We start from the raw sequence: 22,516 nt of genomic DNA on the forward strand, positions 1-22,516 counted from the left end.
CCTACTCCCACCGGGAGAAGGAAGGAGGGGGCGCCGCCCCTCCCCCTAGTCCAATTCGGACTAAGCCTTGGGGGGGGGGGGGGCAGCCTCCTCTCTCTCTTTCCCCTAAAGCCCAATAAGGCCTCTATACTACCCGGCGAATTCCCGTAACTCTCCGGTACTCCGAAAAATACCCGAATCACTCGGAACCTTTCCGATGTCCGAACATAGTCGTCCAATATATCAATCTTTACGTCTCGACCATTTCGAGACTCCTCGTCATGTCCCCGATCTCATCCGGGACTCCAAACTACCTTCGGTACATCAAAACACAAAAACTCATAATACAATCTTCACCGAAACTTTAAGCGTGCGGACCCTACGGGTTCGAGAACTATGTAGACATGACCGAGACATGTCTCCGGTCAATAACCAATAGCGGAACCTGGATGCTCATATTGGCTCCTACATATTCTACGAAGATCTTTATCGGTCAAACCGCATAACAGCATACGTTGTTCCCTTTGTCATCGGTATGTTACTTGCCCGAGATTCGATCGTCGATATCTCAATACCTAGTTCAATCTCGTTACCGGCAAGTCTCTTTACTCGTTCCATAACACATCATCCCACAACTAACTCATTAGTTACAATGCTTGCAAGGCTTATAGTGATGTGCATTACCGAGTGGGCCCAGAGATACCTCTCCGACAATCGGAGTGACAAATCCTAATCTCGAAATACGCCAACCCAACAAGTACCTTCGGAGACACCTGTAGAGCACCTTTATAATCACCCAGTTACATTGTGACGTTTGGTAGCACACAAAGTGTTCCTCCGATAAACGGGAGTTGCATAATCTCATAGTCATAGGAACATGTATAAGTCATGAAGAAAGCAATAGCAACATACTAAACGATCAAGTGCTAAGCTAACGGAATGGGTCAAGTCAATCACATCATTCTCCTAATGATGTGATCCCGTTAATCAAATGACAACTCATGTCTATGGCTAGGAAACATAACCATCTTTAATCAACGAGCTAGTCAAGTAGAGGCATACTAGTGACACTCTGTTTGTCTATGTATTCACACATGTATCAAGTTTTCGGTTAATACAATTCTAGCATGAATAATAAACATTTATCATGTAATAAGGAAATAAATAATAACTTTATTATTGCCTCTAAGGCATATTTCCTTCAGTCTCCCACTTGCACTAGAGTCAATAATCTAGTTCACATCGCCATGTGATTTAACACCAATAGTTCACATCACCATGTGATTAACACCCATAGTTCACATCGTCATGTGACCAACACCCAAAGGGTTTACTAGAGTCAATAATCTAGTTCACATCGCTATGTGATTAACACCCAAAGAGTACTAAGGTATGATCATGTTTTGCTTGTGAGAGAAGTTTAGTCAACGAGTCTGCCACATTCAGATCCGTATGTATTTTGCAAATTTCTATGTCAACAATGCTCTGCACGGAGCTACTCTAGCTAATTGCTCCCACTTTCAATATGCATCCAGATTGAGACTTAGAGTCATCTGGATCAGTGTCAAAATTTGCATCGACGTAACCCTTTACGACGAACCTTTTGTCACCTCCATAATCGAGAAACATATCCTTATTCCACTAAGGATAATTTTGATCACTGTCCAGTGATCTACTCCTAGATCACTATTGTACTCCCTTGCCAAATTCAGTGTAGGTATACAATAGGTCTGGTACACAGCATGTCATACTTTATAGAACCTATGGCTGAGGCATAGGGAATGACTTTCATTCTCTCTCTATTTTCTGCTGTGGTCGGGCTTTGAGTCTTACTCAATTTCACACCTTGTAACACAGGCAAGAACTCTTTCTTTGACTGTTCCATTTTGAACTATTTCAAAATCTTGTCAAGGTATGTACTCATTGAAAAAACTTATCAAGCGTCTTGATCTATCTCTATAGATCTTGATGCTCAATATGTAAGCAGCTTCACCGAGGTCTTTCTTTGAAAAACTCCTTTCAAATACTCCTTTATGCTTTCTAGAAAATTCTACATTATTTTAGATCAACAATATGTCATACACATATATTTATCAGAAATGTTGTAGTGCTCCCACTCACTTTCTTGTAAATCCAGGCTTCACCGCAAGTCTGTATAAAATTATATGCTTTGATCAACTCATCAAAGTGTATATTCCAACTCCGAGATGCTTGCACCCGTCTATAGATGGATCGCTGGAACTTGCACATTTTGTTAGCACCTTTAGGATCGACAAAACCTTCTGGTTGCATCATATACAACTCTTCTTTAAGAGATCCATTAAGGAATGCAGTTTTGACATCCATTTGCCAGATTTCATAAAATGTGGCAATTTGATAGCATGATTCGGACAGACTTAAGCATCGCTACGAGTGAGAAAATCTTATCGTAGTCAACACCTTGAACTTTGTCAAAATCATTTTCGACAAGTCTAGCTTTGTAGATAGTAACACTACTATCAGCGTCCGTCTTCCTCTTGAAGATCTATTTATTTTCTATGGCTTGCCGATCATCGGGCAAATCCATCAAAGTCCATACTTTGTTCTCATACATGGATCATATCTCAGATTTCATGGCCTCAAACCATTTCGCGGAATCTGGGCTCATCATCGCTTCCTCATAGTTCGCAGGTTCGTCATGGTCTAGTAACATGACTTCTAGAACAGGATTACCGTACCATTCTGGTGCGGATCTTACTCTGGTTGACCTATGAGGTTCAGTAGCAACTTGATCTGAAGATTCATGATCATCATCATTAGCTTCCTCACTAATTGGTGTAGGAGTCACAGGAACTGATTTCTGTGATGAACTACTTTCCAATAAGGGAGCAGGTACAGTTACCTCATCAAGTTCTACTTTTCTCCCACTCACTTCTTTCGAGAGAAACTCCTTCTCTAGAAAGGATCCATTCTTAGCAACGAATGTCTTGCCTTCGGATCTGTGATAGAAGGTGTACCCAACAGTCTCCTTTGGGTATCCTATGAAGACACATTTTTCCGATTTGGGTTTGAGCTTATCAGGATGAAACTTTTTCACATAAGCATCGCAACCCCAAACTTTAAGAAACGACAACTTTGGTTTCTTGCCAAACCACAGTTCATATGGTGTCGTCTCAACGGATTTAGATGGTACCCCATTTAACGTGAATGCAGCTGTCTCTAATGCATAACCCCAAAACGATAGTGGTAGATCGGTAAGAGACATCATAGATCGCACCATATCTAATAAAGTACGATTATGATGTTCAGACACACCATTACGCAGTGGTGTACCAGGTGGCATGAGTTGCAAAACTATTCCGCATTGTTTCAAATGAAGACCAAACTCGTAACTCAAATATTCTCCTCCACGATCAGATCGTAGAAACTTTATTTTCTTGTTACGATGATTTTCCACTTCACTCTGAAATTCTTTGAACTTTTCAAATGTTTCAGACTTATGTTTCATTAAGTAAATATACCCATATCTGCTCAAATCATCTGTGAAAGTGAGAAAATAACGATACCCGCCGCGAGCCTCAACACTCATCGGATTGCATACATCAATATGTATTATTTCCAATAAGTCAGTTGCTCGCTCCATTGTTCCAGAGAACGGAGTCTTAGTCATCTTGTCCATAAGGCATGTTTCGCAAGCATCAAGTGATTCCAAAATCCCATCAGCATGGAGTTTCTTCATGCGCTTTACACCAATATGACCTAAACGGCAGTGCCACAAATAAGTTGCACTATCATTATTAACTTTGCATCTTTTGGCTTCAATATTATGAATATGTGTATCACTATGATCGAGATCCAACAAGCCATTTTCATTGGGTGTATGACCATTGAAGGTTTTATTCATGTAAACAGAACAACAATTATTCTCTAACTTAAATGAATAACCGTATTGCAATAAACATGATCAAATCATATCATGCTCAACGCAAACACCAAATAACATTTATTTAGGTTCAACACTAATCCTGAAAGTATAGGGAGTGTGCGATGATGATCATATCAATCTTGGAACTGCTTCCAACACACATCGTCACTTCACCCTTAACTAATTTCTGTTCATTCTGCAACTCCCTTTCGAGTTACTACTCTTAGCAACTGAACTAGTATCAAATACCGCGGGGTTGCTATAAATGCTAGTAAAGTACACATCAATAACATGTATATAAAATATACCTTTGTTCACTTTGCCATCCTTCTTATCCGCCAAATACTTGGGGCAGTTCCGCTTCCAGTGACTAGTCCCTTTGCAGTAGAAGCACTTAGTCTCAGGCTTAAGTCCAAACTTGGGCTTCTTCACTTGAGCAGCAACTTGCTTGCCGTTCTTCTTGAAGTTCCCCTTCTTCCCTTTGCCCTTTTCTTGAAACTAGTGGTCTTGTTAACCATCAACACTTGATGCTTTTCTTGATTTCTACCTTCGTCGATTTCAGCATCACGAAGAGCTTGGGAATCGTTTCCGTTATCCCTTGCATATTATAGTTCATCACGAAGTTCTAGCAACTTGGTGATAGTGACTAGAGAACTCTGTCAATCACTATCTTATCTGGAAGATTAACTCCCACTTGATTCAAGTAATTGTAGTACCCAGACAATCTGAGCACATGCTCACTGGTTGAGCTATTCTCCTCCATTTTGTAGGCAAAGTACTGTCAGAGGTCTCATACCTCTTGACATGGGCATGAGTATGAAATACCAATTTCAACTCTTGGAACATTTTATATGCTCCGTAGCGTTCAAAACCTTTTTGAAGCCCCGATTCTTAGCCGTAAAGCATGGTGCACTAAACTATCAAGTAGTCATCATACCGAGCTTTGCCAGACGTTCATAACGTCTGCATATGCTCCTGCAATAGGTCCGTCACCTAGCTGTGCATCAAGGACATAATTCTTCTGTGCAGCACTGAGGATAATCCTCAGATCACGGATCCAATCCGCATTATTGCTACTAACATCTTTCAACTTAGTTTTCTCTAGGAACATATTAAAATAAAACAGGGGAGCTAAACGCGAGCTATTGATCTACAATATAGATATGCTAATACTACCAGGACTAAGTTCATGATAAATTAAAGTTCAATTAATCATATTACTTAAGAACTCCCACTTAGATAGACATCCCTCTAATCCTCTAAGTGATCACGTGATCCAAATCAACTAAACCATGTCCGATCATCACGTGAGATGGAGTAGTTTCAATGGTGAACATCACTATGTTGATCATATCTACTATATGATTCACGCTCGACCTTTCGGTCTCAGTGTTCCGAGGCCATATCTGCATATGCTAGGCTCGTCAAGTTTAACCTGAGTATTCCGCGTGTGCAACTGTTTTGCACCCGTTGTATTTGAACGTACAGCCTATCACACCCGATCATCACGTGGTGTCTCAGCACGAAGAACTTTCGCAACGGTGCATACTCAGGGAGAACACTTATACCTTGAAATTTAGTGAGAGATCATCTTATAATGCTACCGTCAATTAAAGCAAGATAAGATGCATAAAAGATAAACATCACATGCAATCAATATAAGTGATATGATATGGCCATCATCATCTTGTGCTTGTGATCTCCATCTCCGAAGCACCGTCATGATCACCATCGTCACCAGCGCGACACCTTGATCTCCATCGTAGTATCGTTGTCGTCTCGCCAACTTATGCTTCTACGACTATCGCTACCGCTTAGTGATAAAGTAAAGCATTACAGGGCGATTGCATTGCCTACAATAAAGCGACAACCATATGGCTCCTGCCAGTTGCCGATAACTCGGTTACAAAACATGATCATCTCATACAATAAAATTTAGCATCATGCCTTGACCATATCACATCACAACATGCCCTGCAAAAACAAGTTAGACGTTCTCCACTTTGTTGTTGCAAGTTTTACGTGGCTGCTACAGGCTGAGCAAGAACCGTTCTTACCTATGCATCAAAACCACAACGATAGTTCGTCAAGTTAGTGCTGTTTTAACCTTCTCAAGGACCGGGCGTAGCCACACTCGGTTCAACTAAAGTTGGAGAAACTGACACCCGCCAGCCACCTGTGTGCAAAGCACGTCGGTACAACCAGTCTCGCATAAGCGTACGCGTAATGTTGGTCCGGGCCGCTTCATCCAACAATACCGCCGAACCAAAGTACGACATGTTGGTAAGCAGTATGACTTGTATCGCCCACAACTCACTTGTGTTCTACTCGTGCATATAACATCTACGCATAAAACCAGGCTCGGATGCCACTGTTAGGGAACGTAGTAATTTCAAAAATTTCCTACGCACACACAGGGTCATGGTGATGCATAGCAACGAGAGGGGAGAGGGTTGTCCACGTACCCTCGTAGACCTAAAGCGGAAGCGTTAGCACACCGCGGTTGATGTAGTCGTACGTCTTCACGATCCGACCGATCAAGTACCGAACGCACGGCACCTCCGAGTTCAGCACACGTTCAGCTCGATGACGTCCCTCGAACTCCGATCCAACCGAGCTTTGAGGGAGAGTTTCGTCAGCACGACGGCATGGTGAGGATGATGATGTTCTACCGATGCAGGGCTTCGCCTAAGCACCGCTACGATATTATCGAGGTGCATTATGGTGGAGGGGGGCACCGCACACGGCTAAGAGATCAATTGTTGTGTCTATGGGGTGCCCCCTGGCCACGTATATAAAGGAGTGGAGGAGGGGAGGGGCCGGCCCTCTCTATGGCGCGCCCTAGGGGAGTCCTACTCCCACCAGGAGTAGGATTCCCCCTTTCCTAGTAGAACTAGGAGCCCTTCCAAGTAGTAGGAGTAGGAGAGAAGGAAAGGGAAAAGAGAAGAGAAGGAAGGAGGGGGGCCGCCCCTCCCCCTAGTCCAATTCGGACTAAGCCTTGGGGGGGCGCGCAGCCTCCTCTCTCTCTTTCCCCTAAAGCCCAATAAGGCCCATATACTACCCGGGGAATTCCCGTAACTCTCCGGTACTCCGAAAAATACCCGAATCACTCGGAACCTTTCCGATGTCCGAATATAGTCGTCCAATATATCGATCTTTACGTCTCGACCATTTCGAGACTCCTCGTCATGTCCCCGATCTCATCCGGGACTCCGAACTACCTTCGGTACATCAAAACACAAAAACTCATAATACAATCGTCACCGAAACTTTAAGCGTGCGGACCCTACGGGTTCGAGAACTATGTAGACATGACCGAGACATGTCTCCGGTCAATAACCAATAGAGGAACCTGGATGCTCATATTGGATCCTACATATTCTACGAAGATCTTTATCGGTCAAACCGCATAACAACATACATTGTTCCCTTTGTCATCGGTATGTTACTTGTCCAAGATTCGATCGTCGATATCTCAATACCTAGTTCAATCTCGTTACCGGCAAGTCTCTTTACTCGTTCCGTAACACATCATCCCGCAACTAACTCATTAGTTACAATGATTGCAAGGCTTATAGTGATGTGCATTACCGAGTGGACCCAGAGATACCTCTCCGACAATCGGAGTGACAAATCCTAATCTCGAAATACGCCAACCCAACAAGTACCTTCGGAGACACCTGTAGAGCACCTTTATAATCACCCAGTTACGTTGTGACGTTTGGTAGCACACAAAGTGTTCCTCCGGTAAACGGGAGTTGCATAATCTCATAGTCATAGGAACATGTATAAGTCATGAAGAAAGCAATAGCAACATATTAAACGATCAAGTGCTAAGCGAATGGAATGGGTCAAGTCAATCACATCATTCTCCTAATGATGTGATCCCATTAATGAAATTACAACTCATGTCTATGGCTAGGAAACATAACCATCTCTGATCAACGAGCTAGTCAAGTAGAGGCATACTAGTGACACTCTGTTTGTCTATGTATTCACACATGTATCAAGTTTCCGGTTAATACAATTCTAGCATGAATAATAAACATTTATCATGTAATAAGGAAATAAATAATAACTTTATTATTGCCTCTAGGGCATATTTCCTTCAGTACCTCTCTTCCAATGATGAAGCCGGAGAATACATTCCAAAATACGTAGATAAGGAAGGACAATCCGGCAGCCATCTCATGGTTAGGTGTTAGTGCCAGTGTCATCATCCCATAGAGTGTGTAATACATGAAGCTTAGCATCATGTAAAGGACAAACCAAAAGAACTTTACAGTGGTCATCTGGAACCCTATCATTGGGTATACGGTCGAGGCAAAGACGAGTACTTGGACAAGGATATAAGGCAATTCAATTGCCATCTACAAATAGAAGCCCATCATTGGAGTTAAGATACATATGCCAATTATTATTCTAGGTTATGATTATATATTCTAATTTTGAAGTGGTGACAAAGAAACATTACCTGAGCTATGGTGTAGGCCAAGGTAGAGTACATGCCCGCCGCCTTTTCTCGGTAAAGAACAACTCTCTCCATTATCACAACCGGTTGCAAACTGGTGCAATTACTGAAGCCCAAGAAAAGTGTTGATCCAGATACAACTCCTAGTATGTTGAATACATCTTGTTGTTGTGTTCTGTTGCACATGGATACCAAGTTATGATCAAATTGAGACATGATAAGTTTGCATGAGAGAAAATCAATAGACTTGTTGTCGTTCCTGCTTACATGGTTGAGCCAATTTTCTAGAATACAACTCCAAACAAAATTGATACAACAAACGTGTTTAGAAACCGAACACCATTGTGTTCTATGTTTTTCCAGTATGCACATCTTTGTTTCCATAGGCAAGCCACGTATTGTGCCGTAAAATTCTACCAGTATCCTCGGTGAAAATATAGATCCTCCATGTTTGGTTTTGGGTGCCCAAGCTCAGTAATTAGATTCATATTGTCCCTACAGAAACAAGGTACACATTTGTCATGTTATTCGTTTCCTTGTTCCTCAAAGAAGTTAGCAAGATGGTTGATGTACCTTTATGATCATAATGCTTACCTGTATAGGTCGGAGCTCCGATAAATTTCTGCGTAGTCCACTCCAATATCATATTCTGTTGTGTGTGAACTTATGTCCAATACCCATGATGCTGGATTTGGTCCCTCTTTTATTCTAGGAACACTAGGTATACCCTGTGACAAAGCAAATTTGGTATTTTTGTCTACATATTTTGGATAGTGGTTCACTATTAGGCAATCTTACCTCGAAATACTTGATCATGTTGCTAGACAACGGACCTAATGAACCACTATATATGATTTGACCGCCTCTTTTCATAAGCAAAAGCTGCAACAAATTGAATTCAAGTTGAGAAAGATAAATTTGTAGTGTTTCTCATAATTAAAACAAAAGGATAACTGACTATCATTAGCAATTTATTGTAAAACAAAAACTGTGACCCTAGTGCCGAGGGACAACTATATTTGATGCTTTGTTTTTAGCAAAAATCATGGTTAGGTTCTATGTAATACATAGTTGGATACTATATTCAGTCTTTCAGTCTTAACATCACATGACCATTCTTTTTCTTTCTTCATGTTCTAGTAGAATTTGCTTTGATATGTTACAATCTAGACTTACTCGTACCTCATCAAATGATTCAAATATCCCAATGCTTGGCTGATGTATTGTGCATACAACAGTTCGTCCAGTGTCTACTGTCTTTCTTATTGTTCTCATGACAATTGCTGTAGCACAGGGATCCAAACCAGCGGTCGAATCATCCATAAATATGATGGAAGGACTAGCTACCAACTCCACGGCTAGTGTTCGCCTTTTTCGCTGCTCGGCTGACAGGCCTGTTGCTCCTGCCATACCCACCATGGCATTATTCAATCCAGTTAATTCAACTAGGTCCATTACTTCGTCTATAAATATCTAAAGAAGGTTTGAAGAGTAAACTTGTGAGAGACGATGTTATATATTAGCTTCAAAAATGGTAAAAAAAATGCAAGAGGTCAATGGTCATACATCTCTTTCGCGGGATTTGACGTTTGATGGCAGTCAAAGCCATGCAGAGAACTGTAGTGACTCATGCACAGTCAGGTTAGGGGAGTGAATATCGTTTTGTTCGTAATAACCCGAGATCCTTGAGAATGTCTCCTGCTTCTTTGGGTATCCTTCTATCCTAATAGTACCTTCAATATATCCTCCAGTTTTTCTTCTAGCCAAAACATCGAGCAATGTTGTCTTTCCAGCACCAGTGATCCCCATTAGAGCTGTTAATACTCCTGGCCTAAAAACACCACTTACATCTTGTAGCAGTTGAAGTTTTTTCTTTGATACTCCATACTTAATCATCTCCTAGTGGAAGTTATGCATACATTTGGTTAATAGGTTACTAGAATGGATACTATTTAGTAGTGAGTGGAATGGATGCTTCACTGGTACGCGTCGGTGCTAAACAAACGGTTTTTAACCCCTTTCCCCGATGGCGTTCGGAACCGTCACCTAGTGAGTGTGGGCGATAGGGGGGGGGGGGGGTCCTTCCCACACGACCCAGAAACCGTCGAGGATATGCCATCCTGGCACACACGCTCGGCAAAATGAGGTCGTGTGCGACCGGCGAGCACTCAAATACAGAAATACGTACATTAGTGCTAAAAAAATACAATTATACAGGCGAAATCATTTCCGGTCGTAAGTACATCCCACACAGTCAGTCACCGCTAAACGTTTCCGTTCATATATACATCACACAGTCACTCCAAGGAAAACGTTTGCGCAAGGTGACATAACGCAAATAGTTTTCAAGAGAATGTCGTGTGTGATTGTTCATTGATCCAACACGGTTTATTCCTAGAAACTGTGTGCGTTGCCTGAGGTCATCGCCCACGGTGTTTTCTCATTAACCGTTTGCAATAGGAAAACCGCTAATTGGCCAATTAGCGGGCTAATTGCCCTATTATTAATAATCCATTTACTAATCTAATTGGCATTCATATTAAGCACATAATATATTCCATTTCTATATTAAGGAAGCAGGATTTCATAATTGAAATACATCGGAGTACAACATGATATAACTTCAGCACTCAGCTACCCCATTACACAACTGCACCAGCAGCAAGTTTCACATGCAACATCTAGAACCTTTCGAAATTAGCATCATAGACGGTACATAGAGAGATGATCTCATTTGGAAAACTGCTGAAGCGGAAGGCGAATATGGAGCCTTCATTCATGTTGAAGGTCTTTGCAACTTTAGGCCAGTGCTTGTGGATGATTGACCGTCCATCCTTCGACCTCTTCAGGAACACTTCAATATTGAACCGTGGGTGTTGTATGAAAACTTTCCTCGCCTCCTGACCACAGAGGTGGTTTGAGAGGTAATCATCGGCTGAAAACAAGGATGTGCATAAATATCTTCTCTATATTAGAAATGGGGCAAAGGAATAAAAAAAAGGCAAGGTATAATAGTTAGTACCATCTTGTAAATCTCGGTGCTTCCCATTGTTTCCCTGCAACACATATAAGGTAGTTAGTCATCAGGTTAAGTAAGGGTTCGCATGCTATCAGTAAAATATGTTGATGAAAAATAAGCACATTGCAGATTCATCAGATTAATTCAAGCCACATGGAAAACTCATTTATCCAAACCAATCATGATTAAGAACTAGAAAATATAGCACATGTATATGTTTCTCATGTATTAAGTGCAGCCAAATTCGATTTATTCCTCACATGGTATACAATAAGAGAATGCATCCACAACAATTAAACATCGCATTGCAGAATTGAACCAAGTAGTTAACTAAACACCACAACAAATGAACCAAACGCTAACTGAGCACCACATTGCACAATATAACATACTCCTAATAGAAGATCAGACACTTAACCAAACCAAGCATGCTTAACAACTTGGAAATATAGCAATTGTATTTGTTTCTCATGTATTTAGTACAGCCAAATTCTATTTATTCCTCACATGGTATATAATAACAGAATGCAGCCACATCAATTGAACATTGCATTGCAGAATTAAACGAAGCAGTTAACTAAACATCACAACAAATGAACCAAACGTTAACTGAGCACCACATTGCACAATATAACATACTCCTAATAGAAGATCAGACAGTTAACCAAACCAAGCATGCTTAACAACTTGGCAATATAGCAATTGTTTTGTTTCTCATGTATTTAGTACAACCAAATTCGATTTATTCCTCACATGGTATACAATAACAGAATGCAGCCACAACAATTGAACATCACATTGCAGAATTGAACCAAGCAGTTAACTAAACACCACAACAAATGAACCAAACGTTAACTGAGCACCACATTGCACAATATAACATACTCCTAATAGAAGATCAAACAGTTAACCAAACCAAGCATGCTTAACAACTTGGAAATATTGCACCTTGAAGAATTGAACATCACATTTGCAGAATTGAACCAAGCAGTTAACTGAACACCACATTGCACGACATATAGAACATATACACTATAGCAGAAGATTGCATGGTAAAAGTAGATATCACAATTCACTAGAATTTGTTAAGGAAAGGTAGTAGCTAGCAAACTGAACATGGGTCCTTATAGTGAGCTAATAAGATAAGCTACTCCTCATTGTCGCAGATATCGATGACGATTGGCTCCTTGGACATGGAAGAGGGCGAGGCCTCCGCATTGTGGGTGCCCTCGTTGTAGTGGTGAGTTGCCTGAGCCGCTCCGGGCACCAACCTATTGGCTCTTGAGATGAGGTAAGCACATGCACGCTGAGAAAACACCTCGCAGTCTTCGTCGAAGGCACCGATGGTGGCCTCGAGAAAACGCCATGAACTGTCGTTTAAAGCAGCCAACCGCGTCGCGGCGTCGGCGCGCGAGGCGTCAACGGTGGCCTCGACGGCGAGGTGCTCCTCCAAGATCTGGGGGTCGGCACGAATTGCAGCCATCGCGACCTCATCCACGCGTGCGGCCGCGATTTGCTTCTCCGCTGCCAAATGCTCCTTGAGGTCCTGGTTATACTGCGTGCACCATGGCTTAGGCCGGCGCGCGAGGCGTCAACGGTGGCCTCGACGGCGAGGTGCTCCTCCAAGATCTGGGGGTCGACACGAATTGCAGCCATCGCAACCTCATCCGCGCGTGCGGCCGCGATTTGCTTCTCCGCTGCCAAATGCTCCTTGAGGTCCTGGTTATACTGCGTGCACCATGGCTTAGGCCGGCGCTTATTTGGTGGAAGGGTCGGTGATTTGGGTGGAAGGTGTCTCACTCGCGCCGGCGGTCGGGGCATGTGGGATGTGGAAGGAGGAGGAGGATGGGGGTCGGGTGTGGATTACCTGCCTGGATAGGCGAGGCCGAGTAGCGTGAAGGAGGGTCGCCGGCGAGGAGGCGGCGCTGCAAGCAAGGAGTGAAGGTTTCAACTTGGAAAGGAAGGCGGAAATAGGGGAAATGTGGCTTTTTGGTAAGGGGGAGGGGGCGGGGAGGTAGATATTTCCGCGGAAGGCAAAAATTTGGAATCGCTTCAGCCAAAAAACTGGCGCGTAAAGTGTCATCAGACACGGTCCCTTATTCAGAGCGGGCGGTGGACTGTAGCCGTCGCACCTTCTCGCGTAAGCCATATGCGTACTATACTCCGACGGTGGTCCAAGATATTTTGTGTTGCATCTCACACGGTTGGATATAATAAACTGTGTGGGATCAACTTGATTTATCGTCTTGATTTGAATTATATAATGGGGTCACATCGGCCATGGACGGTGTTTGAATTGCTAGACCTTTTATCTGCAGTGATCATAAAAGAATTGGAATTATTCAGGGTTCATTTGGACATTTTTATGCATTAACTGAGTTTTCAATGCATTTATGTGCATAATTCAAATTTGAACTACATGCACATTCTACAGTGCATATAAATTGGTTGAAAAATCAAATCTTTGTCCTTGGGTGCATGCTTAGGTCCCATGCAAGAAATGGGAATGAATGTCAAACACCCTGCCACCGTCACTCGGCCGCAAACATTGAAATACCTTGTTTTTAAATTCTAGTAAATCCAAAACTCGTCTGAAATTCATGAAACTTGGCATGCTATCATGGAGCGGTATCAACAGCCGGGGTAAGTTTTTTGTCCCATTTGGGGCAGGTTCGGGTATATGCTTCTCACAAACCAGAGCTTCTCACAACAAGCATGATGGTTTCGGTAGGGAACGCCCCACCTTTGGGGACGAAACGATATCCATTGCCTCTTATTGCTTTCAAAATTTTTCTCGTGTCAACATAGAACAACAGGAGTGTTGTGTTATTTTTTGTGATTTTTCGTGGTTTGTTTGGACATTTTTATGCATTAACTGAGTTCTCAATGCATTTATGTGCATAATTCAAATTTGAACTACATGCACATGCTCTAATGCATATAAATTGGTTGCAAATTCAAATCTGTGTCCTTGGTTGCATGCTTAGGTCCCATGCAAGAAAAGGGAATGAATGTCAAACACCCTGCCACGGTCACTCAGCCGCAAACATTGAGATACCTGTTTTTTAAATTCTAGTAAATCCAAAGCTCGTTTGAAATTCATGAAACTTGGCATGCCATCATGGAGCGGCATCAACATGCCGTGGTAATTTTTTTGTCCCATTTGGGGCAGGTTTGGGGATATGCTTTTCACAAATCAGAGCATCTCACAACAAGCCGGATGGTTTCGGTAGGGAACGTCCCACCTTTGGGGACGAAACGATATCCATTGCCTCTTATTACTTTCAAATTTTTTCTCGTGTCAACATAGACCAACAGGAGTGTTGTGTCGATTTTTAGGATTTTTTCGGGGTTCGTTCGGACATTTTTATGCATTAATTGAGTTTTCAATGCATTTATGTGCATAATTCAAATTTGAACTACATGCACATGCTCCAATGCATATAAATTGGTTGAAAAATCTAATCTATGTCCTTGGGTGCATGCTTAGGTCCCATGCAAGAAATGGGAATGAATGTCAAATACCAGGGCACGGTCACTCGGCCGCAAACATTGAGATACCTGGTTTTTAAATTCTAGTAAATCCAAAACTCATTCGAAATTCATGAAACTTGGCATGCTATCATGGGGCGGCATCAACATGCCGTGGTAAATTTTTTGTCCCATTTGGGGCAAGTTTGGGGATATGCTTCTCACAAACCAGAGCTTCTCACAACAAGCGTGATGGTTTCGGTAGGGAACGTCCCACCTTTGGGGACGAAATGATATCCAATGCCTCTTATTGCTTCCAAATTTTTTTCTCGTGTCAACATAGAACAACAAGAGTGTTGTGTCAATTTTTGGGATTTTTCGGGGTTCGTTTGGACATTTTTATGCATTAATTGAGTTTTCAATGCATTTATGTGCATAATTCAAATTTGAACTACATGCACATGCTCTCATGCATATAAATTGGTTGAAAATTCAAATATGTGTCCTTGGGTGCATGCTTAGGTCCCATGCAAGAAATTGAATGAATTTCAAACACCAGGGCAACGTTGATTGCCGGCAAAACGTTGAGATACTTTGTATTTAAATTCTAGTAAATGCAAAACTCGTCTGAAATTCAGGAAACTTGGCATGCTTTCATGGAATGGCATCAACATGCTGTGGTAATTTTTTTGTCCCATTTGTGCCAGGTTTCGGTATATGCTTCTCACAAACCAGAGCTTCTCACAACAAGCATGATGGTTTCGGTAGGGAACGCCCCACCTTTGGGGACAAAACGATATCCATTGCCTCTTATTGCTTTCAAAAAATTTCTCGTGTCAACATAGAACAACAGGAGTGTTGTGTTATTTTTTGTGATTTTTCGGGGTTCGTTTGGACATTTTTATGCATTAAGTGAGTTTTCAATGCATTTATGTGCATAATTCAAATTTCAACTACATGCACATGCTCCAGTGCATATAAATTGGTTGAAAAATCAAATCTTTGTCCTTGGGTGCATGCTTAGGTCCCATGCAAGAAATGAGAATGAATGTCAAACACTTTGCCACCGTCACTCGGCCGTAAACATTGAGATATCTGGTTTTAAATTCTAGTAAATCCAAAACTCGTCTGAAATTCATGAAATTTGGCATGATATCATGGAGCGGCATCAACATGCCGTGGTAATTTTTTTGTCCCATTTGGGGCAGGTTTGGGTATATGATTCTCACAAACCAGAGCTTCTCACAACAAGCATGATTGTTTCAGTAGGGAACGCCCCACCTTTGGGGACGAAACGATACCCATTGCCTCTTATTGGTTTCAAAAAATTTCGCGTGTCAACTTAGAACAGCAGGAGTGTTGTGTTATTTTTTGTGATTTTTCGGGGTTCGTTTGGACATTTTTATGCATTAACTGAGTTCTCAATGCATTTATGTGCATAATTCAAATTTGAACTACATGCACATGCTCCAGTGCATATAAATTGGTTGAAAAATCTAATCTTTGTCCTTGGGTGCATGCTTAGGTCCCATGCAAGAAATGAGAATGAATTTTAAACACCAGGGCAACGTTGATTGCCGACAAAATGTTGAGATACTTTGTTTTTAAATTATAGTAAATCCAAAACTCGTCTAAAATTGATGAAACTTGGCATGCTATAATGGAATGGCACCCGACATCTGTTGTATTTTTCGTGTCCATTTTGAGAGAAGGCGCACTCGAATAACAGCCAACAAAGGCATTTTGAAAAAATAGCTGCCACTTTAATATCTCAAATGTTTGTATAATTCAATCTGTGTGTGTTATGTTAACCATTCACGTGACGCCACGTGTCTTGATTTTAATTGCTATAGGTTTTAATGGCTCTTGATCGCAAACTTTTTAGATAGAACACCCGTATGCAAAGTGAGAGCAGGATTTGTGCATCTCTTGAACACAAACGGTTCTTTTGGATGACTCGTGTGAACCACTTACAAACAATTTGGTGCGATTTGCATCTGTCATATTGGGTATGTTGCCATTTGTCAAACTAGAAAGATTGACATTTGTTGATCTAGTAACATTGCCATTTGCCAACCTTGTAACACTGCGATTTGTCAAAATATGAAGCTAAAAATCACTAGCAGTATCTAATTTTTGCAACTAAAATTCAGTAATTAAGCATAGATGGAGGCGAGGAGGCATGTTCAGCCGGGCGTGCAGCGGGCGGCACAGTACTATTTGATTTGATAGTGGGTGGTGCAGTTCCCGATACGGCTTTAATGCAGACGAGGGAGAGGGTAGCGGTTCCCGAAATGTTGAACGGCCAATGATGCATCCTCCTTCAATTAGCATCGTGTGAATGCATGAGGGAAGTAATGGGAGGAGGACCGGCACGATGTGAATGCAACGCAGTTTGCACTCATATAAAGGCGCCCCTCCATTCCAATGCATCTACCACATCGTATGCACCTAAGCATTTGCCTAAGCACCTACACTAATAAGCACAAAAGTTCTCACTCCAGACCCACGGCGGCGATGCGCGCGAGCGGCCAGCGGCTGTGCGAGATGGTCCATGACGCCGACGTGCGGCATGGCACCATGGATCGTCTCCACATGGTGTTGGTGACCAGCTGGTGGATGGCCACCGTCGACGCCAGCTACGACTCTCAGTATGACCAGATGATCGTTCGTACCACCAACAGGTTCACCGTCGTCAAGAAGCTCGTGGACGACATCGCCGTACTCCTCCAGCTCGCGCGCCCAGGCTCCTCATTGCCTGCCACCCTAATCGGCCTCCATGGTCGGAACCTCTTTCAAGCACTGGTGGCCATGCGACAGCCCGCCGACGCCACAAAGAATATCCACCTGGAGGTCGCGCTCGCCGCGAGGCGCCTCGCCCTGCAACAAACCATAGACCTACACATCCATGTGTACGAGCGAATCGTGTACATAGGTATCTACAAGGCTAGTGAGGACGCTACGACATTGGCCTTCTTCAACCGGCAGGAAGCCTTGGATGCCTTAGCTGAGAAGCACCTTGACCTCGCCACAAAAGCCGCCGCTCCTTAGCCGCCGGACAGTGGCCCGGCGCACTGAGTTGAGGAGGAGGAGGTCGTACGTTGATGGATGCATCTTTCTTCTTGCCTCCTGTAACCACCACTGCGATCGCATCATTGTGGCCTTAATTCTTATTGTGCTATTGCATTCTCGTTCTAGTCAATATAGACATGTGCGATCCCTTTGATTAATTATATGCATCACTGTAAATAGTACTCCATCCGTCAATTTATAAGTTGTGTTGCCAGTGTTTGGGGCCGGCACACGATCACGCACGTTCGTGTGCATTCGACTGAACCGTAAGTTGAACCGTTTATGTTCTCTTCCCTAATCGAAAACAATTCATTTGACTGAACCATATGCCGTATATCACACACACCTTGATCTGGATGACCGTTTCTGTTGCTTTCCCTAATAGCAAACAGTTCATGGGAGCGGACCGTATGCCGTATACCGCACACGCATTAATATGGCTGCCCGTTGATACGTCTCCGTCGTATCTATAATTTTTTATTGTTCCATGTCAATATTATTCAACTTTCATATACTTTTGGCAACTTTTTATATTATTTTTGGGACTAACATATTGATCCAGTGCCCAGTGCCAGTTCCTGTTTGTTGCATGTTTTATATTTCGCAGAAACCCCATATCAAACGGAATTCAAACGGGATAAAAATGGACGGAGCTTATTTTTGGAATATTTGGAAAATCTGGGAGAAAGATCAACGCGAGACGGTGCCTGAGGTGGCCACGAGACAGGGGGCGCGCCTGCCCCCTGGGCATGCCCCTGAGCCTCGTGGGCCACCCGTAAGGCGGTTGATGCCCTTCTTCGGCCGCAAGAAAGCTAATTTTTGGTAAAAAATCACGGAGGTTTCAGTCCAATCGGAGTTACGGATCTCCATATATGTACGAAACAGTGAAAGGGCAGCAGAACAGAACGCAGAAACAGAGAGAGACAGATCCAATCTCGGAGGGGCTCTCGCCCCTCCCATGCCATGGAGACCATGGACCAGAGGGGAAACCCTTCTCCCATCTAGGGAGAAGGTCAAGGAAGAAGAAGAAGGAGGGGGCTCTCTCCCCCTCGCTTCCGGTGGCGCCGGAACGCCGCCGGGGGCCATCATCATCACCGCGATCTTCACCAACACCTCCGCCATCTTCACCAACATCTCCATCACCTTCCCCCCTCTATCTACAGCGGTCCACTCTCCCGCAACCCTCTGTACCCTCTACTTGAACATGGTACTTTATGCTTCATATTATTATCCAATGATGTGTTGCCATCCTATGATGTCTGAGTAGATTTTTGTTGTCCTATCGGTGGTTGATGAATTGCTATGATTGATTTAATTTGCTTGTGGTTATGTTGCCGTCCTTTGGTGCCCATCATATGAGCGCGCGCGTGGATCACACCATAGGGTTAGTTGTATGTTGATAGGACTATGTATTGGAGGGCAAGAGCGACAGAAGCTTCAACCTAGCATAGAAATTAATGCATACGGGCTTGAAGGGGGACCAATATATCTTAATGCTATGGTTGGGTTTTACCTTAATGAACGTTAGTAGTTGCAGACGCTTGCTAATAGTTCCAATCATAAGTGCATAGAATTCCAAGTAAGGGATGACATGCTAGCAGCCTCTCCCACATAAAACTTGCTATCGGTCTAGTAAAGTAGTCAATTGCTTAAGGGACAATTTCGCAACTCCTACCACCACTTTTCCAGACTCGCTATATTTACTTTAGTTGTGTCTTTACCTAAACAGCCCCTAGCTTTTATTTACGCGCTCTTTATTATCTTGCAAACCTATCCAACAACACCTACAAAGTACTTCTAGTTTCATACTTGTTTTAGGTAAACCGAACTTCAAGCGTGCGTAGAGTTGTATCGGTGGTCGATAGAACTTGAGGGAATATTTGTTCTACCTTTAGCTCCTCGTTGGGTTCGACACTCTTACTTATTGAAAGAGGCTACAATCCAGAAAAAGGTCTTGATAACCCAAAAGTATAGGGGATCACCCGTTTCTGTTGTTCTGTCTAATCGCAAACAGTTCATGTGGATCAACCGTATGCCCTGCTCCGCACACGCAACTGAAATCTGAACCGTGTTTGATGCATCCGTCATCGCAAACGTTTTACACCTTTTTTGACGGGTTTTTCACACCACCATTTGCGATTATGGCATCGCACACAGTTTCGTCGAAGGGTCTCTGATCGTAGTGTCGCGTTAGCAGCATCCTGCAGTAGTGCTTCTATTTAGTATGGCACGATATGCTTAAGATCTTACCTTAGGCATATCGACAAAATAATTGATGTGATCAAATACAATGGAAAGAGGCTGAAACGGGAGCACAACTTGACTAGTTGATGTATTGCCTATTCCAATTTTGTGGTTCTTGCAATCCATCTTTGACTTTGTTGCACGGGCATTAACTTGATGCTAGTGTGGAGCTGCAAATCATAGACAATTAGGATGATTTTGTTTGCATTTGTGTTTCAACACTTATGCGAATTTTGATAGATTGGATATATACACTTCATGAACTCCAATGCAAATGTAGTGAGGATATTGAAGACCACCGAGAATCCAAATAAAATGATGACACAAATCCAATAACAATGCCACTTTGTGAGAAACCCCCTTATCTCAAGGATAGCTTCACCAACTGTATTAGCATTTGCATAGTAAAACTCCTGTCATCATGAGTGATCATCACCATTAGGTCATAGATAAAATGTGTTGCTCTATACATTGAATTAAAAGTGATAGTTGAAATGACTGCTTACAGTAGCCCATTTTTCATCAAGGAACTCCTTTAGGGCAATGGCATTTTGTGCATAGGTGAATGGGGATGTCCAACATCCCCATTGCAACCATGGTTGAAGTTTATCTATTTTGATGTATAAAACCAGTGAGGATATTAGCTCAACACATGTATTCAAACATGAATTTTTTGTTATAGGGTTGTCAAGCATCTTATTTATTCTGGCTAAAACATCTAACCTTTAGATATGACAAAGCCTCCAAATATGTACATTGCTATAAGAGTTGTGGTGCTTAGCATGTTTGCCATCATTTGTGTTCTTCCTATTGCTGCTAAGAAACGATAAAGGCCCATTGACATTTGATGTGTCGCAAAAAGTACCAGAAACTGCTGGATAAATCTGTAGGAAGCAAGATAACTCTTTTTTATTCCAACTTATTCAAGCATTGTGACCATTAGATACTAAAATGACCAACAGGAGTACCTGAGAAAGGAAGGTGCGTATCCAATCACATAGTAGGTTAGGCTGGTCCAAAGACATGTCTCTACTAGTGACATTGGGATGCTGATGAAGAAAATTGAACAAAGAAGTGCCCATCCCGGTAATGCTAGCAACTCCCTTTGCTTGTAGAAAGTGGGGAGTCGCTTTATTGTCATTGCAATCTCAGTCATACCATTCATATTTACTATCACAATAGCTATAAAGAGGGACCCCATGTACTTGTTGGCGTCAAGACATTTTTATGGTTCATATTTGTTTGAAGGAAAACTGTTGAAATCACAAAAGCTAGAATAACTATTTGTACTGTCTTGAATATGTGAAGTGGGGAGTTTCTTTTGAGAAACAATACTTCCCTTAAAAAGCATGCTTTGGAAATATTCCATTTGGAGATACTGCGGGTTGCGCTTTTTTTAATCTCATTGTGTTTTCCCATATTGTTTGGCATGTAGAGGCTATCTTCGACAAGTTGAGGGTGATAGGATGAACGAAAGGATTCTGCAAACTTCTCTATTGGCCAATATTGATACTTATTTTCATCACTAATCCAGTATTGCTTTTGATCCATCTTAGAAGTCACCTAGATAGATGGTGAAGAGTTATGTCATACATTATTATGCTAAGACAATTATATATAGATTACTGCATTTTGCGGATAGAATTGTGACTCATCTATTGCATGTTACTTGGTTGTATTAATGCACTTGATATCCTTAAGTTATTTTGAACATCACTTTGTTAAGGAATAAATTGTTAGCACTGCTATTTTATTTAATAGTTCCTTGTCGCGATTTCTTAATCTAGTACCTCTTGAAGGAAATCAACTACATTCTTGCTGTCGGGGCATTTGAATCCCATTATTCCGAAAAAATTGATAGCATTTTCTCGAGGACCATGATACACAATTTGACCCTCGCATAATAGGATAATGTCATCAAATAATTCCAATGTCTCGGGAGGTGGTTGCAGCAACGAAATAACCATGGTGAGATCCATCAGATGAGTCATTTGTTGGACAAATTTTAAAATCTCATATGTGGTGGAGCTATCTAGGCCTGTTGATATATCATCCATAAAGAAGCATCGTGCCAGACCTACTAGCATCTCTTCTGCATTGGAAAATTCATCTTGAAATGCAACAATTATGATAAATTGGAAAAGGAAAACTAATATTGATTATTTACCAATATTTTTGTTTATTTATATTTGGCACTACCATCATCAAACATATTTATTTTTTATAATTGCCATATCTATCTCTCTCTCTCTCTATATATATATATCCTAAGTGCAGCTTTATTGCAGTCTGGGTACCTTCTAGTAATGCAGATAATTTCTTGTTACATCATTTTAACAAGTTCAAAAGAGAGTTT

At 42.1% G+C, this 22,516-nt stretch overlaps 1 pseudogene; it reads right to left on the reverse strand.

Moving 5' to 3' along the window:
* Nucleotides 1-22,516, reverse strand: part of LOC109741560 (ABC transporter G family member 45-like) — a 29,070-nt pseudogene that overhangs the window by 5,209 nt on the left and 1,345 nt on the right.

Source organism: Aegilops tauschii, chromosome 4 (assembly GCF_002575655.3).
Source record: "Aegilops tauschii subsp. strangulata cultivar AL8/78 chromosome 4, Aet v6.0, whole genome shotgun sequence".
NCBI lineage: Eukaryota > Viridiplantae > Streptophyta > Magnoliopsida > Poales > Poaceae > Aegilops > Aegilops tauschii.